The following is a 19,233-nucleotide window of genomic DNA, read 5'->3' on the forward strand; positions in this document are numbered from 1 at the left end:
GGGATGATATGACAGTGGCAATTAGACTAGGGGTACAAAAGGCGGAATAATTGAGACACATCTAGAAGGTACATTAAGTCCTAATGAAACAGTCAAGAATGCAAAACAAGGGAAGAGACCAGAATTGCATATTGCACAATGCAATAACCTAGAAATCAATAAGAAAATAATGAACAGAATACAGACTTCTTGGAAACATTCCATATCCACATATAAACATACAATTTCCTAAATTTCGAAGACACAAAGAAAAATTTCAAAATGGAAGCTTTTTTAACGCTATCCAGTAGTCAGCTACTCAAATTCTTAACATATTCCCTATTGCCTACTGAAATTCAGACTTTGGGTGTTCAGGATTTCCTATGATCTGCTTTCATTTTACTTTCTTCTACTCCTTCTCACATCTCTTACATCAGCCAAAGTGGATTTCATCCCCCCTCCCCAAAATCACTATGTATGTTCCTACTTCTCTTCCATCTCCAATTATTGAATTTCTGTCAATTTTTCTGAACTACCTAAATTTTGCTTCTTTCTTAATCCTATAGTGTTTTCAGCGCATATGCTTTACCACTTCTAAGTGTTCTCATATTAGCTTGTTTATTCTCTGGTAAAATTCTTAACATCTTTACGTTATATATACAGTTCTTTTTGTGTTTGAACCCTCTATCCTTAGAGTAAAATATACTTGAATACATGGTTTATATAACTTGCTTTTCTTTTAACCACTTGAATTTCCTAACACAGGTCTTTGTCCAAAGGTTTTTAGAAAATATTCATAGTGTGAGAAAGAGACAAAAGAAGAGATAGAAGGAAAAAAAAATACTGTTTAACTTTAAAATACTCCTGAACAATCATTTAATATGATGGGGAAAATTGAGAAAATAAATGTCTGCTGGAAGCTTTCATTGTTTTGATTCATAAGACCTCATTAGGCAACTATTTTCTGGTATGTAAAATCCCATATATTATGTGACTGTGGCTAAGTAGAGTAAATGAAATTCAAGGTGAGTTACATAAGACAATCAGCTTGGAAACAGAAATATAAAACCATGTGTGTCTTATGAGGAGAACATTTATAACAGGTTCTATGAGAGCTCAGTTTTAAAATACCATGTTTTTGTTATGATGAAATGCTATGACACCACCTTTGATGAATGAAAACAGAAGCACATTCTCATACAAGAACAAGAAAGCCCTAGGGGTCCATCAAGTCAAACTGATGCACCATTCAGGCACTGTTTTCCTTATTCCCATGATATCTATCTCCTGCATTCTTGAACAGCACTAGTAACAGAAGCTCATTTTGCTAAGACACGTCTCTGGATAGTCTAGCTGAAGCTGTTTCTCCTTTCCTTCTCTCTTTCTCTCCCCTTCCACCTTCCCTCTTCCTCTCCATCTCTCTCTCAGCTATTACTTAAGAGTATTATAGTATTTTATTGATTTTTTCCAGTTAGCAATATCCAATTTCTTATCAGTTCCTCATGTGCACCTCAAAACTCAAAATCATCTTTCAGCTTGATAGGAATCAATTATATTAGTCCAAGATTATTACAAACAAATGCTTTCCAGTTTTAAGTCACTAAAATGTTATTTATGATAGCCTGTGTTTAATCACTTTATAACTGTGGTACATATTTTAACAGATGAAATATATAAGATATCCTGTGATAAATAATACAAGGCTATTTATTTATCTGATCTTTTATCTGGTACACCAAGCTATAAAAAGCTGAACTGTTGTTCAATAGAAGATATAATTGCACAACTGTCTTTTTTAAAGGTGATTTAAACAACACGTATTTTGAAAGATCAGCATCCTCATTTATTAAAACTGGGCACTAGGTGTGGAATTTTAAATTTAGTATATAAAACAATATATATTAATTACAGTTCCATAAGTATATAAAAATTAACAGTCATGGGAATGATAAAAGCCAAACTCATTTGCCACCTATGGTGAGAAAAAAGGGGGAAAAATTTGAGGGACTTTGAACTACATATCATATTTTAATTCTTAAAAATGAGACATATCTAAAACAAATATAGCCAAATATAAAGATTTGACAAAACTGAATATTATGTATTAAAATAGCTCTTATCTATTGAAGTCTCACTAATACCATTAAGTGTTTTATATCTATTATCATAACAATGTGTAAGAAAAGTACCATGTTCTTTCCATTTTCCATTCTTTCCATTCTTCCCGACTGAGGCAGGGAAGTTAAATAAGTTGCCTCAAAATTGCACAGTACATAAAAGGTTGAACTGGGTTTGAACCCATGCATTTTGTCTCTTGAGGCCGTGTTCTTAATCACTGCATTACATAACTAGTTTTATTTTGTTTTCTCTTTTACTTCTCTGTGTGCTTGAAGTAGTTCATATTTTTTAATGAATAAGAAAACAGAAATATCAGAATGTAAATGTTAGTTAAGCTGAAAAAATTCATTTTTTAATATTTATGTAGAAGCTTTGGCATTTGTGTTATAATTTGTGAATAGATAGAAGATTAGTAACAGACATTTGTAATGACACTCATTCTCATGACACAAATTAGGTATTGTTTCACAGAAGCACATCTTTAAGAGACATGAAAACTAGGACTTTGAGTATTTTCATAAGAAATATCTGAATTCTGATTGTTTAACATATTGATTCAGCCACCCTTTGGACCCAGAGCCTCAGGGTATTTTTTTCACCCTGTGCATCTCTTTTTAGAACAATGGTATGAGATTTTCTCAAAAGTCAATGTAAGAGTGAAGAATATGAGATTTAGATGTTCCAAATCCAGGAAGAGTCAGAAGATTGGATATTCTGAAATATTTCAATGACCCCTAACTAAAAAATTGTTCAAATAGATTTTTTTCCCTATGGCAAGTGATTGACTTAAATACTTGGAGCAGGTTACAGAATCAATGGTAGACTACTTCCTATTCTCAGTTCTCCTGTTGTTTCTCTGCAAAATTTTCTTTACTCTGGTATCTGACCAATTCTAGCCACTTTAATAGTTGTAAAATGACCAGTCTCTGTTTCCTCTGCTCAGCATGGCTGCCATGCTCTTATTTGGACTCACCATCTCTGTACTGACATCTAGAAAGTGCCTCCAGGCAGAAAACCAACTATTCTGGGAGTTTATCTCATTCATTTCCTTTATCTTAACTATTACAGTTTTGTAATTTTTTGTTCAAAATCTGAAAACAATTATTTAATATATTAACTCTAATTTTTAAATTATTTATGGTGGGCAGCCACTTTAACCAGCTTTTTAATTATTTTTAGAAGTAGAAGTTGTTATCATAGATTTGAAATAATTAGAAAAGACTCATCCTTGATTTCTATCCATTATGTACATATGTATATGTAATATTTATTAAATTAAAATTTAAGGAATAAGTAATAGTTCACAATTTCACAACCACTGTCTAATCTTGGGCATATAATATTTCTATTAATTTTATTTTTTCCTTTCTTTTATGGATTAAGATGCTTATCCTAAAGTAGAAAGCACATGCCCAAGACCACACAGATGGGATTGGAACCTAAGTATTGTAATGCTAATTTCTGTGTACTCTCCAAAATGGACAAAGTATAAAAAGAATGGGCCCAGGGTATTAAGGAATATCTTCCTGTCCACTCAAAGCTTTGGTAAGCTTAAGCCCCAATGTACACACTCATATCCCATCATCAGGCTTTAATTATGACAGGCTAAGCTACAGAAGCCATCTGGAAAAAGAAATTTCCCCACCCATTGCTTCTTCCCACTGACTTTAATATGACCCATGAATACTGTTAACAAATACCAGCTGTCTTGACTCCATACAACATTTAATTGTTATTTGTTTGTCTTAGCTTCTTGCAACTATCTCAGGAGGGTAAGGGGTCTGAATTCCTCATTGACATCCTGACATGTTGAACTACAAAAATTAGTTGGATTTGGCTTATTTTGATCTCTTCAATGCCACTTGTATTCTTTTACTTGTACAGGGTTAGAAATAACCAAAATAATAATAATAATATCTAAAGTTTAAGAAATATTTCAGAGATGATATATTATTAAAAATATACTATCATTGTAATTAAGAGTCATACACCAGAATCACTGAAAACTGAACCATTTGTTTTCTTACAGAGTTTTAGATACTAGATTAGGAAAAGAAATTTTTGTCCCCTTGGTGTTTATTTATAATGCTTTTCAAACTGTTTATAATGGTTTCTTTGTTTGTAAAATGAGTGGGTTGGATCCTTGAAGTCTTTCTGGTTCTTCCTAATTTGTAATTCCGTAGAGGGGTGTATTTCTATTGAAGGCAGTGTGCAGGCATCTATGAACCCCTCACCTGCCCTTTGCTCTTTCCTCAGTGAATACACACAGTCTGGGATTCACTTAAGAAAATCTGAATTGAAGTTTCCTCTTCTGAGTTAGCTATACTTTTGCTCTTGGGAAAATTATTAAATACTTATAAGAAAATTATGAAGGAGATTTTATATATGTAATACTAGTTTACTCATTGAGAAAATGAAAAGAAAATATCTACTATAAAATTGTTTAAAGACAAAGTAAATATATGAGAGAATAATTCGTAAATTGTGAACTATTTTACAAATGCAAGGAAATCAATGTTATAATAATTAAGCTCAAAAAGAGAGAGAGAGGGAAATAAAAGAAATAGCTTCAGATAGACTACCCAGAGACATGTCTTAGCAAAGTGAGGTCCTGCTACTAGTGCTGTTCAAGAATGCAGGAGATAGAATCATGGGAATAAGAAAAAATAGCACATACAAACAAGACAGTGTTGATTTGTCTAGTAAAGAGATCATATTTAGAATAGCATCTTCAATTTGGTTAATTTTGTGATAATTAAATGTAATGTTTGAAGACTTACCTTTTGCATGTACTTATTTTGCAGGTAATTATTTTGCATGCTAAATAACTGAACAAAATTGAAATGTGATTGTAATCATACATGCATCTTTTGTTTTCAAGGATGGCACTGATTTCTGCAATTCCATTGGGGTGAGTATTGTTTTTGGTTACATCTGTTTTGGGTTGCATTTTTTTTTAACAAATAATATATTTGCAACACAGCCCAGTCCCCATCACTTCAATACAGCACAGGAGTAGAAAAGAGTCATGCTGCAGGCATCATTATTATTACTCACGTAGGAAGGGTCATTTCAAAGCTTTTTACATGATCTTTCTTTTTGTAATAGCTCTTACTCCACAGACTGGGAAGCCATGTGGGCATTGTGCCAGGTGCTAAATGTGTCTTCCAACACCTCATTACAGATAGGGAAAATAGGCACATGTTGTCTCCACAGACCCACTGGATCCACTATGTGATGGAATTAGTTCCAATCAACATTTATTACCTGTCATCAATAGTTCCCCTTTCTGATCAGTGGATCATAATGATGGTTCAGATCTCTAGTGATTAAAGGCAATTCAAAGCTTCTAGTAATCCTATAAAGGTCTGAGTATTTCCAATTTTCCAATGCAAAATAATTCTGAAAAATGGCCATTGGCCCCTTTGGGAAAAGCACAGAGAAAAATTAACAGTACATACTTGTGCTATCTCACAGCCATTTTCAAGGTGACTAGGCTCGCCTTCATTCAAGAGATTCTGGGTCTTTGTTCTGGCAAATGTATGTAAAATGGCTAAGTTCTTGAAACTGCACTATGCCAATTTTGATGATGTAAGTAAGGTCTAGAGTTGGTTGTATTTTTTTAAAATTTTGATCAACAATATTTTAGAAGGCTGCCCATCTATTTCAGTCCTAGAAACTGAACAATTAGCCAGGGCTAAAGGAAAAATCATTCTTACATTCTGATAGCCATCCAAGCCCTTCTGTCCTTTGTAGTGACCACGCCCACCTTGACTCTTGTCAGTTAAGTGCCAGCACTTAGTCTTTGCCATTTCTACCATTTCCACTGATATCACGAAGTACATTTTTTGACTTGACCTTGCATCATCACCCTTAAATTTCAGAGAGCAAACAATGAAAAGATTTTCAAGATTTTTTAATGTATTGCTAAAGGGAATGTCCTCTGAACCTGCTGGTGGATCGGAGTGAAAGTCAAATGTGACAAATTCACTCTAACGTTCCTATGACCATAAGCCTTTGGAGACTCTCTTTTTTGTTATTTTAAAGAGGCATATACCCTGAGAAAACCATAATTCAAAAAGAGTCATGTACCACAATGTTCACTGCAGCACTATTTACAATAGCCAGGATATGGAAGCAACCTGTGTCCATCAACAGATGAATGGATAAAGAAGATGTGGCACATGTATACAATGGAATATTACTCAGCCATAAAAAGGAATGAAATTGAGTTATTTGTAGTGAGGTGGATGGACCTAGAGTCTGTCATACAGAGTGAAGTAAGTCAGAAAGAGAAAAACAAACACCATATGCTAACACATATATATGGAATCTAAAAAAAAACCCAAACAAACATGATTCTGAAGAACCTAGGGGCAGGACAGGAATAAAGATGCAGATGTAGAGAATGCACTTGAGGACACAGGGAGGGGAAAGGGTAAGCTGGGACGAAGTGAGAGAGTGGCATGTGGCATGGACATATATACACTACCAAATGTAAAATGGATGGCTAGTGAGAAGCTACTGCATAGCACAGGGAGATCAACTCAATGCTTTGTGATGACCTAGAGGGGTGGGATAGGGAAGGTGGGAGGGAGGCTCAAGAGGGAGGGCATGTGGGGATATATGAATATATATATAGCTGATTCACTTTGTTGTACAGCAGAAATGAACACAACATTGTAAAGCAATTATACTCCAATAAAGATGTAAAAAAAAAACTAAAGAGGTATATAGAAAGAATATTCCGGCAGCAACATCACTGAAGATGGGTTACAGCTTCAATTAATCCACTGAACAAAATATTAGAGCTGCTGCTCAAGATAACATATTAATCCAAGAATCTCTGGTAAGTATACTAATATTGATGAATTTGACTCAAATGTTATGTTTTACTCTTTTTGGTCTAATAGCCTTAGAAAAAATTCTCGTACATATTCTCCAAGTTCCTGCCAAAATAAAAATTGGACATTTTTTGATTGCAGAAATTAGTGCCATTATACTGTGTAAAAGCTACATCTTCCTAGGTTACACTTTCAAATAAAAACTGACAATACTCTGAATTCAAGTTACTTTGTTATCTTTTATCCACAGAATCAAATTTTGAGTCTTATTTCTATCTCAGCAGCCTTGCAGCTATTAGAGAAAATAAATAATTTTAGGGCAACATTAGAAGCTCTCTGGTTGTCTGACAATGACTTGAGCTGGTTAAAATACTCAGCGTGATATTTTATTTCCATAGTCTCTCAAGTTAAGTCAAAGGCAGTTGCCCTAACCCTCCATTTAGTCATCCTTTACTCAATTATGATCAAATGCAGCAGACTCTTGGTCTCCCAAAAGTTTTTCTTCGTTAGGAGCTTCATGCAAGAAAATCACAGAAAGTTATTTCAATGACTATTTTTCCACTGCATAATTTTGACTAGCAATTTTCCTCCAATTTTCCACTAGCAATGAGGTCATCACTGCATTTAGATCCAATTAGATCAAATCACAATTCCTGAGTGCCTATCTTTGTGGATGGATATGTTTCTTGATTCCATTTCTAATATCAAGAACTCTATTGGTCAATGTTCAGTCAAGGGAAAAATAATAATTGCAAATCCAGCAGACAGTGATGATTTAAGTCATAAAATTGGTTACAAAGCTTTTGGTAGCTGAAAGACCACATGGTATAAATGTTACTGAAAAAGCAAAAGGGAGAAAACCTTATCAAGTCTGAGGCTGAGTTGCTAAAGAGCTGTTATTTCCTCTGCTTTTCTTAGAAAAACATAAGATCTTTGCATTTTATAAACAAATGAAAGGAAATGGCTCTTCTTGCCTCCTTCCAATCTTCTTTCAGTGCCACCTACTAGTGTAACCCTAACCCTAATAACAGGGAACTAGGTAGTGTTAAATTAGTTTTCTGTCTTCCATACCCAGTGATAAAGAAAAGAGTATAAATGGATAATGATGTACGTAAGAGAGAAGAGACACCGTCCAGCTCAAAAGTTTTTAGTAGCTCTGGGTTAAAACTAGCATTAGGTGTGAGTTCAGTTAGTATTTGTGGTAAAAGATGGAGGCTAGTTGACTCGGGATTCTGGTAATAATGGAAGCTCCATTTCTTTAGGACTTTGTGGCCCTTTGTGGAAAAGTAAAGACCTTGCTAAGGAAAGTAATGATCACCTTAAAATACACCTGTCTTTAGTATACGGATGCATTCTCAACAATGGCTGCTGTCCACACTGACTAAAGTAATCTTTAGCTGAAGCCTAGTTCATGAGGTTTCAACCAGCATCTCTACAGTGACGTGAATTGATAAGAAACATGAGAATGGGCTTCCCTGGTGGCGCGGTGGTTGGGAGTCTGCCTGCCGATGCAGGGGACGCGGGTTCGTGCCCGGGTCCGGGAGGATCCCACATGCCGCGGAGCGTCTGGGCCCGTGAGCCATGGCCGCTGGGCCTGCGCGTCCAGAGCCTGTGCTCCACAACGGGAGAGGTCACAGCAGTGAGAGGCCCGCGTACCGCAAAAAAAAAAAAAAAAAAAGAAACATGAGAATGGATGCTCCAAAACTGGTTTGCTTTAGGTGGTTTCTTGTTTTTTTCTTCCTTCAGTATTTAGATAGGACTAAAGGAATGATATTTTTCTCTGTTAGACCACGAGGTTCTACAACTGAAGGAAAAGAGAAAAAAATGATGGAAAACGATGGTCATATTGAAAATTAATAAGGACCCAGGTAATTAAAACTGATAAACAGATTTGGGGGGGAGGTAATGCTACTTCTCATTGGAATTTCCTCTGAGTCTCTAGGTTTGGAATATCTCTATGGAAGTCACTACGAAGCTGAGAAAGCCAGAAACTTCTATAACGAGATAATCAGCTTTTTGAAAGGAGACTTCACCCAGTGTATTTTAAGTCCACACGTTATGGCTTTTGGAAAACTGGAATGAACTGACCAGCATCCCAAAGAAGCAAAAACCAAGAAGATTTTAGTGTTTGTTTGGATTATTGTTGTTATTGTTGTCTTACAAGTGCTCTGTGTATCCTGCTCATTCCAAATAACTCTGAGCCTTAGCTGTGGTCTATGACTGAATAAAGCAAGAAGGGCATGTAATGGTCATTGGGCCCTGGGTACATTATTTTTCATTGATATAATAGAATTGGAGTTTAGATAATGCATTTCTATACTGTCTTTCTTGCATTCTAAATTTGAGTGTAGGGATATTTTTGTGAACCTGGCTATTCTTGAAATTTTGGAAAAGTGGAACACATAAGAAATGGGATTAAATGAATCAAATTCGGATGCACTGAAATGGCCACACCCATTCCAGTGAAAATGGCCCTCGTTACACATAGTGTAGAAGGAATTCAGACCACCCAGACATATGAGTGAAAAAATCTGTCTAGATGAACAAAATAAGACAATAAGGAGGAGAGACAGTGAATTTAGTTACTTTGGAACTTTATCCAAAGAAGAGAAGTTTCTTTTTGAGAGTTTTAATATCTCTGTGTGATATTTGGGATTTTTTTCTATTTTTTCTATTGAATTTGGAGTGGTAAAAAGAGGTGATTATAGGTTGTTGGGTTGAGACATATAATAATCTATTTCTACAAGTGCTTAGAAATGGAAACCATTGTCACTGGTTTAGCTAAAAATAATGTAATAATTTGTTTCCCATTCACTATTATTCATTAGACTTCCCTCGTTTAGAAAATATCAAGAGAGAGGTGATTGGCAAAGCAGGATTCAAGCATGTCAGGGATCTAGTCAAATATTATCAAGTCCCATCAAACCACCCACATATCAAATAACTAATAGTAATGGATGCTGTTAAGAATTCAAAGAGGATGACAGTTGAAAGCATGTTAAACCTTCATGAATAGGTTTCAATGGAGAAGTGGTAGTAAAAGCCAAATTCAAGATGCTTATGATTTGTGAGAAAGCAGAGACAAGTGACTGTAGACTCTCAAGAAGTTTAGTTAAGAATAGAAGTTTACACATAGAATAGTACTTTTTAAAACTACAGACCAAACAAAAAATGTTTTTATAGGATGAGAACTCTTAAAAACATGTTTAATCTTAGAAGAGCTGAAGGGTGAGAAGTTGAAGACCCTGATAAGAAGAAAGCGGGCCTAATGAATTCAAAAGAAAGTAGGATTGGAGAAATTAACCAAAAGATTAATCAAAATCAAAAGATTAGCAATTTTTTTAAGTCAGATAAAGAGATGAAGGAAAAAGACACAGGGGAATGTTTAAGGGGAGAATAGGCAGTTCCTTCAGCAGGGAATTATATGCTTAGTGCATAAGAGAGGTTTAACTTGTAGATGTATTGATATGACCAAGTATTATGAATCAAATCTCCTTCATAAATTATCATATCTATTCTGTCCTTATTAGAGGAAATTTGTGGATGGGAAAGGTTTGGGTCATCTCTATTGATCTGATAAGTTTTTCTGTTTGTTTGTTTTTTGTTTGATCTGATAAGTTTTGAGAAGCAAAGCATTAACTCATAATACAGCTTCTGCTTGGACACTGTACCTACAGAGGAAAGGTTAAAGAGGGAAAAGATATCTTAAGCCAGGGTTTTCACATTATTCTTCAGATTAAATAAATCCCAGTAACCCCTGCTATAACAGAAACAAATTGATTAAAGATGGTAAGAGTGTAGAATCAAGCTTCTCATCGTATAAACAAAGACACTGCATCATTCTCAACAGTCATGTTTTTCAAATTTTCTGTGCTTTGAAACAGCTTTGTGCAACATTTATTTTCTCTACACATCATGTATAAGCAATATGATTTCATTATGATTTACAAAAAGCTAATTTATTTAATGCAAAATATGCATTTACAATAACTCAGAGTCTTATGGAATAAGAATTTATTTCTGTATAGTATTATTAATTATAAAAGATTCAAACTTGTTCACATTATTATGAGATAGGCACCATTCTCATCAGTTTGCAGATGACGAAACTGGAACTCAAAGATTAAAAGTGACTTGTGTTACGATTATGCCCCTCATAAAGTGTGAGCAGGAGCTTGAACGTAATTTTGTGATTCCAAGCTTAGCATTAATTCTTCCCCAATATATGTTCGTAACCACATGACAAGAAAAAATAGTTGATCCTGTACTCTAATTTCAATCTCTGATCCAATTTCCATGGTGATAATAAAACTAAATAAGGATACCTCTTCCTCCAACTGAGAACATTAAAAATTGTGCTTGCTCTTTCAGAAGTCAGAAGCATTTGACTAAGATTTGAGGGATAGGTCCAATTAGTCTCCTGGTTTGATTAAAATCTTACATGATAATGTTCTGCCTCGCATCATTTTGAATTTTAGCTATCATTATTTACTTGGTTTTAAATCATAAAGTGCTATCTAAATATATCAACATATTTCTTTCTTTTTGAAGATAGAATACTGTTCTTTAATTTCATACATAATTGTCATAATTTTATCTTGAAAGAAAAGAATTTCATTGTACCCAGTGTTAACATTTAGGAGGAATTTATTGCTTTTATTTTGAGTACAGAATTAATAAATATTTTTCTTATAGGCTTGAGAAAAGAACAATAGAAATTACTCATAAAATGTTAGGAAATGTACTAACATGATACAATTTCTAGTTCTGACAATGACTCACTAAGAAAGTGAATATCTCTTTCTGGTTTTTTTTTTCCCTTATGTCCCCAGAACAGCAATTGATATTTGAATCCGTTAGCCAAAACTCTCTACTCAACTGGGAACTGATGCTAGAGACATTTACTCTTATAAAGCACTCAGAAATATTCCAATTCATAGCTTAAAAATATGAAAAACAGTATCATTACCACTAACATTGTAAATGTAAGTGCAGCAATACTGTATGTATGAAAGACTATACTAACTGGGATTAAAACTATTTCAAGTGGAAGCCTTGAAAGTCTAAAATCGTAAGACATACCTCACTATGGAATAACTCTCATACCACACTTTTCTCCAAAAATAAATATATATGTTAATTGCTTCAAGTTTAGGTGACAACACTAAACTTAAAAAAAAAAAAACACCCCTGCAAGGTAACAGATCCAATGAGGTGAGCCCTTTCTGTGAGATGCACTTCCCTAGTAAGGGGAAAATAATAGCAACTAAGAAAAGTGGAAATTTTTGCTAAACATTTTTCCTTTCCACAAGAAAATTGCATTTTATCTTTAGTAAATCTTTTATCACTAATATTAGACTCAAAATATTAAATTTTTAGGGGTGTACTTTCTTTCCTCTAGAATAATTTAAAAAATGTTATGTACTCTGTAATCTTTTGGAGTGCCAAATTTTTCAGAACGTGTTTTGCTATGTGGACTTCTTTTGTGCCACACCTAATAATCTGAAGTTTTAAGTTCATGCATTATTCAATCAACAGTAACACTGATAACAATTTCTATAAAACATTTCATTTTTGTTACCTTTTGTTGTATTACAAAACCTTACCTTTTCACTGTTATGTAAATATAAATTTTTAGGGACCAAAATGTTACCTTATAAGAAAAATGAGCAATTTACCTTCTATACTATTTTATATTTTTTTTTTTTTTTTTTTTTTTTTTTTTTGCGGTATGCGGGCCCCCCACTGCCGTGGCCTCTCCCTTTGCAGAGCAAAGGCTCAAGACGCGCAGGCTCAGCGGTCATGGCTCATGGGCCCAGCCACTCCGCGGCATGTGGGATCCTCCCGGACCGGGCACGAACCCGCGTCCCCTGCATCGGCAGGTGGACTCTCAACCACTGCGCCACCACGGAAGCCCCCTTCTATACTACTGAAGATGATTTTCTCAAGTCCCTTTTTCCTTTCCCCTCAGTATAACATTCCATGCTTAGGGATAAAACTAGGATTCAAAACAGATGGACCTCCACAACTAGTCACCTCCTTTTCTACGCAAATCTGAAAATTCACATAAACAAAACATATTAACAATGTGCATAAGACATTTTTCCATTTGAATTGACGGTTATGTATGAAAATGAAACAAATTCTCAAGTGAAGTTTTTCTAACTTTTTAAACCATGAAACTACTACCCAGTGTAGAAATAAATTTTATAACTAGGCTATCTATCTATCTATCTACTATCAAATATATCTATCTGAAACAAAATATTTTAATACAATTTCTAGATTTTCCATGTGAGATGCACTCTGTTTCTCTTCTTTTAAAAAAAATTTTTAAGGAAATGTGAACACTAATTGCAGGGTTGATTAAGGAGTAACATCTGTATTACAGCTCTATTCTTTCTTGGTGCTCACATCACAATGTGACCAACAATTTTAGGCTTGAACATTTTAAATATCATATTATTTTGCAAAGTTTTTATACTTTTTTTTAAACATTTTTATAGGAGTATAATTGCTTTACAATGGTGTGTTTCTGCTTTACAACAAAATGAATTAGTTATATATATACATATGTTCCCATATCTCTTCCCTCTTGCATCTCCCTCCCTCCCATCCTCCCTATCCCACCCCTCCAGGCGATCACAAAGCACCGAGCTGATCTCCCTGTGCTATGCGGCTGCTTCCCACTAGCTATCTAAATTGCTTTTGGTAGTGTATATATGTCCATGCCTGTCTCCCGCTTTGTCACAGCTTACTCTTCCCCCTCCCCATATCCTCAAGTCCATTCTCTAGTAGGTCTGTGTCTTTATTCCTGTCTTACCCCTAGGTTGTTCATGACATTTTTTTTCGCTTAAATTCCATATGTATGTGTTAGCATACGGTATTTGTCTCTCTCTTTCTGACTTACTTCACTCCGTATGACAGACTCTAGATCTATCCACCTCATTACAAATAGTTCAATTTCATTTCTTTTTATGGCTGAGTAATATTCCATTGTATATATGTGCCACACCTTCTTTATCCATTCATCCGATGATGGACACTTAGGTTGTTTCCATCTCCGGGCTACTGTAAATAGAGCTGCAATGAACATTTTGGTACATGACTCTTTTTGAATTATGGTTTTCACAGGGTATATGCCCAGTAGTGGGATTGCTGGGTCATATGGTAGTTCTATTTTTAGTTTTTAAAGGAACCTCCATACTGTTCTCCATAGTCGCTGTATCAATTTACATTCCCACCAACAGTGCAATAGGTTCCCTTTTTTCACACCCTCTCCAGCACTTATTGTTTCTAGATTTTTTGATGATGGCCATTCTGACTGGTGTGAGATGATATCTCACTGTAGTTTTGATTTGCATTTCTCTAATGATTAGTGATGTTGAGCATTCTTTCATGTGCTTGTTGGCAGTCTGTATATCTTCTTTGGAGAAATGTCTATTTAGGTCTTCTGCCCATTTTTGGACTGGGTTGTTTGTTTTTTTGTTATTAAGCTGCATAAGCTGCTTATAAATTTTGGAGATTAATTCTTTGTCAGTTGCTTCATTTGCAAATATTTTCTCCCATTCTGAGGGTTGTCTTTTGGTCTTGTTTATGGTTTCCTTTGCTGTGCAAAAGCTTTGAAGTTTCATTAGGTCCCATTAGTTCATTTTTCTTTTTATTACCATTTCTCTAGGACGTGGGTCAAAAAGGATCTTGCTGTGATTTATGTCATAGAGTGTCCTGCCTAAGTTTTCCTCTAAGAGTTTGATAGTTTCTGGCCTTACATTTAGGTCCTTAAAATATTTTGAGCTTATTTTTGTGTATGGTGTTAGGGAGTGATCTAATTTCATACTTTTACATGTACCTGTCCAGTTTTCCCAGAACCACTTATCGAAGAGGCTGTCCTTTCTCCACTGTACATTCCTACCTCCTTTATCAAAGATAAGGTGACCATATGTGCGTGGGTTTATCTCTGGGCTTTCTATCCTGTTCCATTGATCTATCTTTCTGTTTTTGTGCCAGTACCATATTGTCTTGATTACTGTAGCTTTGTAGTATAGTCTGAAGTCAGGGAGCCTAATTCCTTGAGCCCCGTTTTTCTTTCTCAAGATTGCTTTGGCTATTCAGGGTCTTTTGTGTTTCCATACAAATTGTGAAATTTTTTGCTTTAGTTCTGTGAAAAATGCCAGTGGTAGTTTGATAGGGATTGCATTGAATCTGTAGATTGCTTTAGGTAGTAGAGTCATTTTCACAATGTTGATTCTTCCAATCCAAGAACATGGTATATCTCTCCATCTATTTGTATCATCTTTAATTTCTTTCATCAGTGTCTTATAATTTTCTGCATACAGGTCTTTTGTCTCCTTAGGTAGGTTTATTCCTAGATATTTTATTCTTTTTGTTGCAATGGTAAATGGGAGTGTTTTCTTGATTTCACTTTCAGATTTTTCATCTTTAATGTATAGGAATACCAGAGATTTCTGTGCATTAATTTTGTATCCTGCTACTTTACCAAATTCATTTATTAGCTCTAACAGTTTTCTGTTAGCATCTTTAGGATTCTCTATGTATAGTATCATGTCATCTGCAAACAGTGACAGCTTTACTTCCTCTTTTCCGATTTGGATTCCTTTTATTTCCTTTCCTTCTCTGACTGCTGTGGCTAAAACTTCCAAAACTATGTTGAATAAGAGTGGTGAGAGTGGGCAACCTTGTCTTGTTCCTGATCTTAGTGGAAATGCTTTCAGTTTTTCACCATTGAGGACGATGTTGGCTGTGGGTTTGTCATATATGGCCTTTATTATGTTGAGGAAAGTTCCCTCTATGCCTACTTTCTGCTGGGTTTTTATCATAAATGAGTGTTGAATTTTGTCAAAAGCTTTCTCTGCATCTATTGAGATGATCATATGGTTTTTCTCCTTCACTTTGTTAATATGGTGTATCACGTTGATTGATTTGCCTATATTGAAGAATCCTTGCATTCCTGGAATAAACCCCACTTGAACATGGCGTATGATCCATTTAATGTGCTGTAGGATTCTGTTTGCTAGTATTTTGTTGAGGATTTTTCTGTCTATGTTCATCAGTGATATTGGCCTGTAGTTTTCTTTCTTTGTGACATCCTTGTCTGGTTTTGGTATCAGGGTGATGGTGGCCTCGTAGAATGAGTTTGGGAGTGTTCCTCCCTCTGCTATATTTTGGAAGAGTTTGAGAAGGATAGGTGTTAGCTCTTCTCTAAATGTTTGATAGAATTCGCCTGTGAAGCCATCTGGTCCTGGGCTTTTGTTTGTTGGAAGATTTTATATCAAAGTCTCAATGTCAGTGCTTGTGATTGGTCTGTTCATATTTTCTATTTCTTCCTGATTCAGTCTGGCCAGGTTGTGCATTTCTAAGAATTTGTCCATTTCTTCCAGGTTGTCCATTTTATTGGCATAGAGTTGCTTGTAGTAATGTCTCATGATCTTTTGTATTTCTGCAGTGTCAGTTGTTACTTCTCCTTTTTCATTTCTAATTCTATTGATTTGAGTCTTCTCCCTTTTTTTCTTGATGAATCTGGCTAATGGTTTATCAATTATGTTTATCTCCTCAAAGAACCAGCTTTTAGTTTATTGATCTTTGCTATCGTCTCCTTCGTTTCTTTTTCATTTATTTCTGATCTGATTTTTATGATTTCTTTCCTTCTGCTAACTTTGGGGTTTTTTTGTTCTTCTTCCTCTAATTGCTTTAGGTGCAAGGTTAGGTTGTTTATCCGAGATGTTTCATGTTTCTTAAGGTAGGCTTGTATTGCTATAAACTTCCCTCTTAGAACTGCTTTTTCTGCATCCCATAGGTTTTGGGTCGTCGTGTCTCCATTGTCATTTGTTTCTAGGTATTTTTTAAATACTAACAGCCATAAAAGGGGAAATCGACAGTAACACATTCATAGTAGGGGACTTTAACACCCCATTTTCACCAATGGACAGATCATCCAAAATGAAAATAAATAAGGAAACACAAGCTTTAAATGATACATTAAACGAGATGGACTTAATTGATATTTATAGGACATTCCATCCAAGAACAACAGAATACACATTTTTCTCTAGTGCTCATGGAACATTCTCCAGGATAGATCATATCTTGGGTCACAAATCAAGCCTTGGTAAATTTAAGAAAACTGAAGTTGTATCAAGTATGTTTTCTGACCACAACACTATGAGACTAGATATCAATTACAGGAAAAGATCTGCAAAAAATACAAACACATGGAGGCTAAACAATACACTACTTAATAATGAACTGATCACTGAAGAAATCAAAGAGGAAGTTTTTATACTTTTTATTTTATCCTTACACCTATTGTCATCCCAAACCTAATTTGGAAGTACAAACACAGGAGATTATTTTTATTGTCAAAATTTCCTCTCTCGTTTTCATGAGGGTTGATACCAAATATTGTTTACTGTATTTGCTATTTTTTCCTGGGATGACAGAAGAGACATAGTGCTCTGTTCTGTGAAACTTTCACAAAGAACAGTAACAGATTCTCATGTAAGTAGCATAGATAGATGGTGTGTTTTCTGGAGATGCAACATGTATGAGGATGGTACAAGTGCCTTATCCCATCCACCACCTAACCATACCCCTGCACCCCTGTTTGGTTGTATTACTTACATGAGAAAAGGAAACAGATTAGGTTCCTTTGATCCCCTGTTATTCTTCAAAAAATTTTTTGAAAGGTAACAAAATAAATTCCAAAAGTACCAAGCTTAACTGACTTAGTATTGCCATATCTATATATATTATATATATATGCCACATATATACATGAAACGGTTCTTAAGACCTTATACTATGGGAACAAATGAATGTGAATGATTATTATGCTTTTTGACTAATTGATAGTCTCAGAAATTAATAATCTCAAAGTTCATAGAAGTAGAAGTAACTATAGTGTTTATAGCATTCAAGGGGATATGATTACCTGAACAGTATTACTTATTACATGATACTGTTTGGTCAATAAAATATATAAAAATTAAGGAGTTGTGTGGGAAGTATGATTTAAAAATCCATCAGACATTTTCAGAAAATAAATTGCTACTTGGAATTAAACTTTCTAGTCTAATTTGATTACCAAACATTTCTGTATTTAAATGTTTAATTATGATACAAATAATCTATGTTGAGCTTTGCTTATGTAAGATATAGTTTATCCAAGTATATTACTAGAGACAATATGTGCATCATTAAAATCAGTAAAAATAATCTGAAAATTAATTCACAAATGGTTCTATTTTTAATTTAATGTGGTAAAGTTTGTTTTTTCCTACTGAATTGCTAAAACTTTAAGACTATTTGTGAAAGTATCTTCACAGACTATTCCTAGAAAAACAAATCCAGCTAGGCTAATTACCTAAAACTTGTTAAGCTCATTAATTTTATTCTAGTTTATCTGAGTATTCTTATATACTTTAAAGAAGGCAACTACAAGCAAAAACATCAAAGCATAAAGGAAAAACAGGATACTCTGAATTATGGTCCTCTTTTTTTAAATATAGTAACAGTTGATGGGACATAGGTCCTTAATCATCTTTTTTCTTTTACCTGACTATTTTCACCTATTTTAACTATTTTAATTCTGATATAATTTGTACTAAAAAGTGTTCTTGACAGAGATACCTAATGTAGCTAATACAAATGTAGGGGCATAATAAAATAGGATTCTTTCATGAAGATTTCTACAAGCCTGAATTTAGATAATTTAGCAACTTAAATAAGAAAAGTCATAATAGGAGGCCAATTGCAGTAGTTCAATTTTTTTTTTTCGGTACGCGGGCCTCTCACTGCTGTGGCCTCTCCCGTTGTGGAGCACAGGCTCCGGACGTGCAGGCTCAGCGGCCATGGCTCACGGGCCCAGCCACTCCGCGGCATGTGGGATCTTCCCAGACTGGGGCACGAACCTGTGTCCCCTGCCTCGGCAGGCGGACTCTCAGCCACTGCACCACCAGGGAAGCCTGCAGTAGTTCAATTTTTAAGCTAGAATTTGTTTATATATTCTTTCTAATTTTTTTTACTATTCCTTACTGATGTCTCTTACCCATCACACTGCAGACTCTTAATCATTTAAAACAAACAAGGAAAAATGTCTATGCAAACAAGTTTTTTTTTTTACAGCATAGAATTTAGCAGAAGCTCAGAGCAGACTTAATGGGTGCCACTTCATAGATGGGGAACTAAAAACAGTAATAAACCAGGAGGACTGAGCCCTGCTCTATCACAAGGAGACAAATGTGAGAAAAGATAAGAAAATTCAATGAGAAAGCAA

The sequence above is a fragment of the Aethalodelphis obliquidens genome, unplaced genomic scaffold (genome assembly GCF_003676395.1).
Source record: "Aethalodelphis obliquidens isolate GAN/ISIS:26980383/991018 unplaced genomic scaffold, ASM367639v1 scaffold2, whole genome shotgun sequence".
Classification (NCBI taxonomy): domain Eukaryota; kingdom Metazoa; phylum Chordata; class Mammalia; order Artiodactyla; family Delphinidae; genus Aethalodelphis; species Aethalodelphis obliquidens.